Consider the following 10,821-nt stretch of genomic DNA (forward strand, 5'->3'; position numbering starts at 1 on the left):
TAGGGAGAAGTAAAGTGAAAATGATGGAAGACACCATTAAGCAATTGAGAGCTGACAAGTATTTTCTGCAGTTTCAGCTAGTAATAATGGCCCTGGCTTGTTTATGTGAATTTTTATTTTTTTCATCTTATTTAGTGTTCATCAAGAGGTTATGGAATTGTTTTTAAACACATTTAGGTATGATGTAAATACATATTTATACACTTTCTGATGTCCACATTATGACAAATTACCATCCAATGAAAAATCAGAATCAGTATCAGACCTACAAGTGAACAACCAATGCTAAACCTGAAGTGTTAGAAATATGGTATGATTAAAATACAGAATAACAAAAAATACAGAGTGGATAATCTATAAGTAAAATAAATAATCATAACCCCCAATGTGTAAAGAATACACAGGAGAGGTTGGCATAAATGGCACAGAGGAGAGGCACCTGAGTTCTTTGTTCTCTGGTACAGCTTTGGTGAAAAGAGTAATAAATAAGGTACACTGGGTTAAACAGATATTTAAGAATGAATCAATAACACACTAAGCACACCCAATACAAAATACAACATACACATGGTTTCCTTTTTCCTGACCAACTAAAAAAAACTCATAGTGATACCAAGTATTCAAATCCTGTATAAAGCCTACACAGACCAACAAGAGAGATAAACCTGCCTTCTAAACTAATCAGAATGCGGCCTACAGTTACAGTAAATCTCTCTATATAAATCTGGATGCAACAAAGTGAATGGGATATTTATTTCCCTATTCTAAAACTTTTTTTTACAAAACTAATTCTCTTTGTAACCAGGAGAGACCACTTTTAACCTAGGGATTCTCTATACAGGAAATCAGAGTTTCCTAAAAACAGAATAGCAAGCTCTCTAAATATTATTTAAATACATAACTAAGATCTGGTCTTAAAGGCTCAACAGAGTAAGGACCTCCCACCTGGCACTGTCTCTTCTCTCTCCCTGTTTCACTGTCCATCCTCTCTTGTCATTCCCTCCTTCACCATCTCCCTATTTATGTGGCTGGTGATGACTCTTAATGATTTACCAAAAATGTTATTAACCAAGGCAAATCAGACAATCCCCTTGTGCCTTTAGACCCCCTACAATTCAGCAAACACCTCAGTTCCTTTATTGCTTCACAGCTCCAGAGACCTGCAAATGTTGACACTGGCTAAATCTTGACCATTGTCTCTAAATTCTTACGACACCTTAATAGCCACTTCCAATAGCTATAACAATAGTTTTTTTTAGCAAAGTGCATGCCAGTATTAATACCTTAATCCAATATCCTAATTAATTTTAATGATATTGTGAAAAACTGTGCGCTACCTACTCAGAATATTTTAAAAAAAATTAAATATAAATTTCCAAGTAATCAGGGGGTGTTTTATTTTGCGCCACTTGTTTGTTCTGTTTGTTGCATGAAATAACTTTATATTCTATGGTTCCCTGCACCCAAGTTCTCCAGCTTTCACAGATCATCCCTTTGCTCAGCTACCTCAGGGCTGCAAAAATTGCTAAACTGCTCATTCTGAAAAGTATTTGAGCTGTTACATTCTGTCTATCTGATACATTTACGTAGTTGTTGCTGTACCAGCTGTGCATTTCTGTTGGATCTATATTTCCAAAAAAGCGTACGACAGTCTTGCATTTTTTTTGCATTGCTCCACTGGATATTAAAGGACATATTTTGACATTTCGAAGGGTTCTTTATGTGTTCCTGAAGGAGTGTTACCCTACCAGAAGATGATTAATAACCAGAGAAATACACTACCTGAAGGGTAGGTTATAATTTAAAAACAGGCTTAATTAATAATAATAATTGCTTACACTTATATAGCGCTTTTCTGGACACACCACTCAAAGCGCTTTACAGGTAATAGGGACTCCCCTCCACCACCACCAATGTGCAGCATCCACCTGGAGGCTTAGACTGTATTTTACTGACTTAAAGTATACTGTATGTTTTGACTTCACAAAAAAAAAATCACAGAGTACCAGATTCGTCCAAAATGTTGCTTTTCTTATTATATGGTAGTATATTTGAATAAAATATCTCTTTTACATCTTTACTAAACAGAGCATTGATATCGTGATAAAATGCATAACATTGTCAGTGCACATTTTCCACAACTTTTTTTATGTTTTAAACAGTTGGAAATTCAGAAGCTGAAAACAATCTAAACAAATATCTAAACAAACAAAACATATATTCAGGTGGGTAGCTGCGTCAGCATGCGTAGGCTGCAAAGGAACAAGTAATAGGTTTATTCCATGCTGAAAAAAAGAAGAAAGAGAACCCAACGTTTCGGCCGTGGAGCCTTCTTCAGGTGAAGAAGGCTCCACGGCCGCAACGTTGGGTTCTCTTTCTTCTTTTTTTCAGCATGGAATAAACCTATTACTTGTTCCAAAACATATGTTCATTCAAGTAAGACAGAAGCATTCTGAGACCTTTTATTTTTTTCTATAGAATAATGCCTATAAAATCCATATTGCAAATAAACAAAAATCTGGTTCACCTAGTGTATCAGTTATCAGCTAGATATGTATTTGTCAAAACAAAGGCATCAATTCATAAATGCACTTTTTCGACATATGGTGTTCTACTGACATTTATTAAACAAAATATCCTTTCAAACTGAAAACTCTACTTCTTCATAACCAAAACTCAATCGAAATGGTTTTGTAAGTAATGATACAGTAGGGCAGAATAGTGGTGCATTAGTAGGTTTATTGGCTTCTGTAATACTGGCCCTTCTGTGAGTGTTTGTGTATGTATGTGTCCTGTGATGCGTTTGCATCCCATCCAGAGTGTATCCTACCTAGTTCCCATTTCTTGCTGGCTTCCCTCATGACCCTGTATTGGATAAAGCAGTTGAAAAATTGGATGGAAGATAAGGCTCTTCCTTCTTCAGATACTCTTCCTCAGATACTTGCAGTACATTTCAATACATAGCTACAATTTATTGAAGTGTTACTTAAAAGGTTCACCATTCTACTTTTGCATTTAATTTCTTTATTATTCTTTATTATTGGTGAATTATTTCTATTTATTAACTGGAGTGTTTGATTTATTACAAAATATTAACATATTTTCTATTTTCTCAACTAGCTGCATGCTTTATACAAACACATTTCAATTTGTATTTATAACTCAAACACAGAGAATTTCAAATGTTAATATCGCATTAATATACATAAATGTTGTTTTTGTGTGCTCTTGTTTAAATAAATCATGAATTATTTAAAAACAAGCATAAGACAATTTATGATGCAGATAATTATAAGGAATGTGCATGCACAAACAATAATAAAAATAATCACACTAATGGTGTAATGCCACTAAATTATTAATATTGAAGATCTGAAACCTGAATAGATTACCTGTTTCTATTATCATGATACAGGGGTCCTAAAGCAGCCAAATAGTTTTTTTTTTTCAATATTTGAGATTGCAAAAGAAATATTCAAGAAGGATATTTGAGAAGAAATATTTTTGTTGTTGGATTGGAGTTATACAAAAGAAAACACTTTTTGCCATAAAATGTTTTAAACATGTTTATCTAATCTTTTAGAAACATTCATATTGTGTTGCATATGAGATCGTTTTGATCCATTACATGGATGATGCCACAGTGTTAATGAGGTACGTTGAAGATCAAAGCAATTTTAGAAATACCACATCAGGCTGAAACAACTGAAAACATAAAGGGAATGCATGCACACATCTTGTTATGTTCTTAACTCCTTTGAAGTTTTAAAAGGAATTACACAGTGAATTTCCCATTACCACAAGAATCACTGTAAGAACTTCTGATCTTTCTTGTTTATATAAATACCCTAGATTCTTAAAAATATTTTATTATCATTAAATTATATTTAATCTGAATATACAGACATACAGTCTAAACTCATCTTAGTTTAAAAGCAAATGAAATGTTTCATTGCTGAAATGTGTTTTGGCCTGTCTTTTATATATTTCTGCTCCATAAGGTGTAAAATAAAAGTCAGGCAGAATCACTATGACATGTGGAAGAACAACTGTACATTATCAAAACTTTAAAGGGGCATTAGTCATATTCAAATTATTTAGTTATTACCCGAAGATCTACGTGGCCTTGAGATTACAAAGTATACACCACTTGGAATTCAATTAGAGGTGAGACAAAGGCCTAAAGGATGTTATTTAAAAAGGAAAACAGATTGACTGTATTTGTGGTATGAGTCTGGCAGTCTCTTGATATGTCCAATTATTTCCGGGTTCTGAACAAATAAGGCCTCATGAGATTTTTCTTGCCGATAGCAAAACAAAGAACTTGTCAGAGAAACAGAATGTGTGCCCACAAATTAAAATTGCCGTCTTCATTACTTCAATCTTTTAAAAATTATTTGCCAAATATTTTTTAGTATATACCCACTGAAGTTGAAATTGCAAGTGTCATGGGTACTTAAATTGATGATGATGTTATCCAGTCAGTCGGATCCAACTCTCGGCGATTCTATAGGCCATCAATCACCACGCTTTCTGGTCTTGGACTTTCTTTCCAAGCTGAAATTTTCTTTCAGCTGTTCTTTGCCTAAGCCAGTGTCTGTTTTGATGGCATCGAGCCACCGCTTTCTTTGGCGGCCTCGTCTTCTTGTTCCACTGACAATTCCAAGCATCATTGCTTTCTCCAATGAATCTGATTGCATCACGTGACCAAAATAAGTGAGCCGAAGTCTGGTGATCTTTCCCTCAAGCGAAATTTCTGGCTTGATGCGCTCCAGAACATCTTTATTGGTGACCCTTGCTGTCCATGGTATCCGTAACAGTCTTCTCCGGCACCATAGCCCAAAAGCATCCATCCTCTTTCAGTCAGCTTTTTATTTAATTAATGGAGCACAAAAGCTGGTGAATGGGATTGGAAGAAGTTTTTTTTGTTTAATGTTAAGGTGATTATATTTGTATGCTATGTAATACTCCAGGTAACATTTCTCTGCTAATTTCATATTAGAAAATCTTTTGGGGATACATGACTAACTCCAAAGAGATAAAATCAGTAATTCAGCGAAATCCTAATTTATGCAATTTAGAGGCAGACGTAGTAGAAGTTTATTTGGGGTAACTTGTGTGACTGAGGAAAAAGAAGCATGGCTGAAGGGATATAATTGACATAAACTCCTTCAGACATTAATGAGGAATGAGCGATGGAGCTCCTGCAAGGGTGAAGATGGGTTGGAAGGAGAAATGCAAGAGAGATATACAAAGACATCAACTGGCAAAATATTTATGAGCAGGAGAGCAGACAGGGGTGAATTTAATCTGTTAATAAAGTCTATTTAAAAAAAACTCAGTTTCACTTTTTTGTCAAATGTTTATTAATAATCCATAGAGATGGAAGTGCTCAACATTTATTTGGCTTAACTAGCCTGCTTGCAGAAACAGCATCCTGGTCATGGGGCAAAGTTTGACAGAACCCAAGAAGAGAGTAAAGGAACCCTGATGCAACGTTGTTTAATGGCAGACCTTGTGGTATGTAAGCCTTAAGTGGATAACCCAATTCTAATATGTAAGGCATCAGACCAGTGCTGATCTAGGGTTTTTGATCACAGTAATTCATGCCTCTCAATGACAGCAGAAGATGCTACACAAATCTTGGCACAAAGTTGGCAACAGAAGATTTGTAGCAATCTCAGAGCAAGGAAATACAGCAGATATTTCCACAGTAATAGAGTGTTTGGATAGAAGCTGTTTTGTTTTTGGAGTTATTTTACTGTAGCAAGCTGATTTGTGGACAAGATATGGTAGTTCAGGGATTTCAATTCATATTGTTATTGTGAGAGAATAATATTAAGGAGTTTAATGTTAGAAGGTAGAACATGGGAAAGAGAACACTGAAGATAAGGTGGAATTTATGGAAACAATTTTCCAGGCAGAACAATATTCAATGCAATGTTTTGGTGAATAGTGTTCTGAGAGAGTGATGAAGGGCTTCAGAGGTCAATGAATGGAAATATGGCTTCTGAACAGCAATGACTTAGCAATGGTTAATATCCGAAACAGGGCCTTGAATGTCAAAGATGAATACACTTTCACTTTCCTAATCATTGAGTGATTAACTTGAATTTCTTTCACAAGCTGTACAGAGACAACAAATCAGAATGCTCGAGGTGCAATGCGCCATGCCATGACAACTATCACAGTATGACAAAATGCACTACCAAACAACTTTTTTATTTTTTCAAATAATCTGAGGCAGGACTGCACTACTCTTTAAAACTTTCAAGTGTCGCAATGATTCAATTCTGCACCTTATATCAGCTGTGTCAGTAAATCTTATTTTAATACTAAATATAAAATGTGCATTAACCCATTAATGTTTTCCTGCACACAGCATCTTGTACAATAACACTAACAGATTTTTATTTTCATTTTAAATTACATACAATATATAAAACCAATAGTAATTGTGTATAAATAGTATTAAGAAAATACAATTTTATTTCAGATTTTGATTGCTAAAATGTTTTATACATAGTGGCTTTAAAAACACATGAGATTTAAAATCAAATAAGCACATAAAAAAGAAAATAAGTTAGTAGTGACTTGAATGTCTTACTATACTATAATGTTTTTAATTTATAATATGCTTTTGTTTTCCTAGTGTGTTTCTCAGTAATTCTGTGCGGGTTTAAGTTGAGCAATTTTTACTTGGATCGTTTCATTTCGAAACACATCCCTTTGGTTTCAGTTTCTCTGTAAGCAAATATAACATCAATAATTTTAATTGGGTGTTGTTTATACAGCATATACGTATATATTTATATATCATATATAATACTTTGCTGCAGTGTAATGTAGCGGTAGTAGTGTTTAATTTAGGCTAACTCTTTAGCTTAGTGGTAGTGTTCTTGCCTGCCACTGTAGTGACCTTAGGTCTGTTGCTCTAATAATTAAATACAATAAATAATATACTGTTGTGAACTATATTGACATTTTTAATAATTTTATGTTACATATTAAAATAATAAATAATACAATATCATGGATGGACTGATTTAAATATGAAACATATAAACTGCCCCCCCACTCAAATATCATTAGAGGTGCAAAGGAACAAGTAATAGGTTTATTCCATGCTGAAAAAAAGAAGAAAGAGAACACAACGTTTCGGCCGTGGAGCCTTCTTCAGGTGGAGCCACACCTGAAGAAGGCTCCACGGCCGAAACATTGTGTTCTCTTTCTTCTTTTTTTCAGCATGGAATAAACCTATTACTTGTTCCTTTGCAGCCTACGCATGCTGACGCAGCTACCCACCTGAACTACTATCATTAGAGGTGTCTTTATCATGTAAACTGGTTACTAGCAGAAGATTATCACAAGACATGCTAATTTTACTTTCAATTATGCTGCTTTTCTAATCAAATTGATCAGATTATACTGTATACAGTAATGATTCTCTGGTCCTTTGAAAACATCTCTGAGTTGATTTGTCATGAATAGCTGCTTCATTGTCCTTTTGTTCTTTGTCACAAAATTAAAACCTCAGGAAAACAGAATCTTGGTGCTGTATCACATCTCATGTTTGTTTTCAGTTTGGTAAAATAAACCATTAAAATTAAAAGTTATGTGTGTGTGCACTGAACTCTCTTTATCATTGCTCCTGCAGTTGTATTTGCTTTCAAACAAAAGACTACTAAAGAGACTGCTATTTGTGCTGTTTCACAAATTTAATTTTAAATACGGAAATATCTTTGACCTAAATGCAGTTTTAGAAAGTTAAGCTTTTTGTTTTTGGACAATCATCAGTTCGTACTACGTGAATTACTCTTCAGCAGTTACTTTCCTCCCAATAAGGGCGAACTGAACCGGTCCCATTTGTTAATGCTGTGTTTTTGCCGGTTTGTGCTACCACAATACCAAATGAGATATTTCACAATACTGTATGAGACTGATAGTGTATGATAATTGTAGAACTATATTGAATTATTAGTAATTGTGTATAAACAGCAATTTAAAAAATATATATTTTATTTTAGGTCTTCAGTCATAAAAGTATTATATATAGTGTCTTTAAAACCATAAATTTAAAAGTACATAAAAACAAAAACAAGGTGAGATTAAAATAAAAAGTTTTGAGTATTGAATTAATTGACTTGTAACAAGTGTTGGTGCAAAAGGGATTATTTTAAGGTGAATAAGTGACTGGTACATAATAGGACACAATAACACACAGGGAGAGGGAACTAGAGCGTTGCCAAAGAAAAGAAAACAAAAAATGAAAAGGAGCTGGCTAAGAAAGTGAGGGAAAGCTAACCTGACTACAAAAGAAAACCCGAAACAATCGGTCTTCGGCATCTTCAAACACCCTAGCTAACCTTCACTGACTACCGAAAACCATATAAGACAAAATGGCACTCACCCATCCTAAACTAGTGTTACTGTCACGACTATAGTCCCCCCTCCTTAAGGGTGCTCCAGCCCTTTCACTAAAGACTTCATTCCCTGCACCTGTTTCCCTTTCCCTGCCCACCTTAAAAGCCAGGCGCTGACGCTCTTCCGGGCTCTGCATCTGATTTCCATCAGGAAGCGCCTGGTCCCGTTAAGGTTTTAACCTCGGTTCCCGTTCCTGTTCCCCGTCCGCCGGTTCCGACCCGGCCTTCGTGGTTTTTAATTCTTTGTTCTGATGGATCTCCTGGTTTTGGACTTACCCATTTGTTTGGATTCTCTCTAAGGACTACTCTTTTGGATTGTTCGCCTCGGCCACATCTTCCCCATGCACCAGCGCACCTTGGACACGCCCCCCTGTCTTCAGCCCCGTATTCCTGCATGACGTTTCCCCAGTGTTTCCCCACTCCATCGGATTGTGTCGTCCGCATAGGGTCCGGAAAGAAATGTTCGTTAAAGTTACTAATACAGAGATCAACTACATGTGCAAACTGTACCCAAAAACCAAAACTAACCCTATACACAAAAGTTCACACACACAAGTGAACTACGAATACCAATAAGGGAGCAGACACAAGTAACAGGGTACAAAAGAACACAGAGGTTGATACAATACATCTGGGCAAGGTAATGGTTAAATAAGGATAAACACACAAACAAACAAAAGTACGAGGAGATGAACATGAACCAACAGACCAACAAAGCCAAAGCTATACGATTACACACACAAAGTGAAACGAACGAAAACTAAGAAGCGAAGCCCAAGCAAAACCAAAAGCGAAACTAAAACGAAGCTAAGCCAAGCGGGACCGAAGTCAAACAAGAGGCCCCTTCATTCTGATAACCTTCAAGTTATATACTGAATAAGCTACACTCTGATTGGCCAAGTGTCACACCCTCTGCAACCAGAGGGCGCTCCTTCTATGTCCTGCCTCTCATTTCCGGTTCTTTGCTGTCCTTCCGGTATTTCTCTCTCTCTGGGGCTATATATTTCCGTGTCTTTCATTCTGCCTTTGCTCAGCATTGACGTTCGGATGTCCTGAAACTCGCCTAGTATCAGGTCGCCCCACGTCCGCTACCTGAGGGCATAGGTTTCTATACGGCATTCCCAGAACAGCTGAGCCCGGACTAACCCCCGTCTCGACGCTACGCATAGGGTCTTCTATGCTCTCCTGCCATTCTACGGTTCGTCCTTTCCGATATCCGTGACACCAAGAAGCTGATTGATGACCAATATGGAGCCATGAGTGCGGCAGCCTGTTTACTTTGATATTTGTGTCTTTTTTTTTGTTACTACCAGTAGTTACATTAGTTTTAGTTTGAAATATCGTTTACTTTCGTTTTTGTTTCTGTTTCTTTTTTTTCTCTCGGAGTTATGACAGTCTCTGAGCAACGTTTTAAACTGGCAGGCAAACCAGGCTTTTTTGTGTACACCAGAGACCAGCTCTTCATGTTACAGAAGTCGTCAGTATTCTCAGGTGAGCGATTGGAGATCCCCAGAGAACTAATACAACGGAGCCGAGGCTGTAGATCTGGAGCAACGTGTCAGGCTAAAAAAGAAGGTATAAACCTTCTTTACCCTCCATCATAATGGGGAATGTAAGATCTCTTGCCAACAAAATGGAGGAGATAGCACACTGACGAGGAGCCATAGGAGTCCTCTATTATGTACTTCACAGAGACTTGGTTGAATTAACTTGTTCCTGACGATAATGCTACAATAGAGAGTTTTCAGATGATGCATGTGGATCAGAAAATCAAGGAGAGCGTTAAAAAGAGAGGAGGAGGGCTGGCGGTGTTTGTAAATAATGGTGTAACTTTAATCATACTACTGTAAAAGAACAGCTATGCACCCCGGACATTGTGCTCCTAGCAGTTAGGCTGCGGCCATATTACCTACCTAGGGAGTTCTCACAGGTTATTGTTGTGTTGGTGTATGTTCAGCCCTCTGTCGATGCAGCCTCAGCATGTGACGTCATACACACTGTTACAGCTGGACTACAGACTCGTTACCCACAAGCCATGTTCTTGATAACTGGCTATTTTAATCATGTTTCACTCTCCTCTACTCTGCCTACTTTTTGTCAGTTTGTTAAATGTTTGTCTAATGTCAAGAATGCCTACAGCTCCTCATCACTCCCCCACCTTGGCAGATCTGACCACAACCTTGTTCATCTCCTATCTCTGTACAAGCCTATTGTCCTACAGCAACCAGTGAACACCAGGACAGTAAGGAGGTGGTCAGCTGAGGCTAATGATGGACTGTTTTGAAACAACGGACTGGGAGATACTCTGTGAGCCTTATGGAGATTACATTGATGGTCTTACCCACTGCATCACTGACTACATAAACTTCTGTGTTGGCAGTGCAGTGCCCACCAGTAA

This window comes from Lepisosteus oculatus, chromosome 7 (assembly GCF_040954835.1).
Source record: "Lepisosteus oculatus isolate fLepOcu1 chromosome 7, fLepOcu1.hap2, whole genome shotgun sequence".
Classification (NCBI taxonomy): Eukaryota; Metazoa; Chordata; class Actinopteri; order Semionotiformes; family Lepisosteidae; genus Lepisosteus; species Lepisosteus oculatus.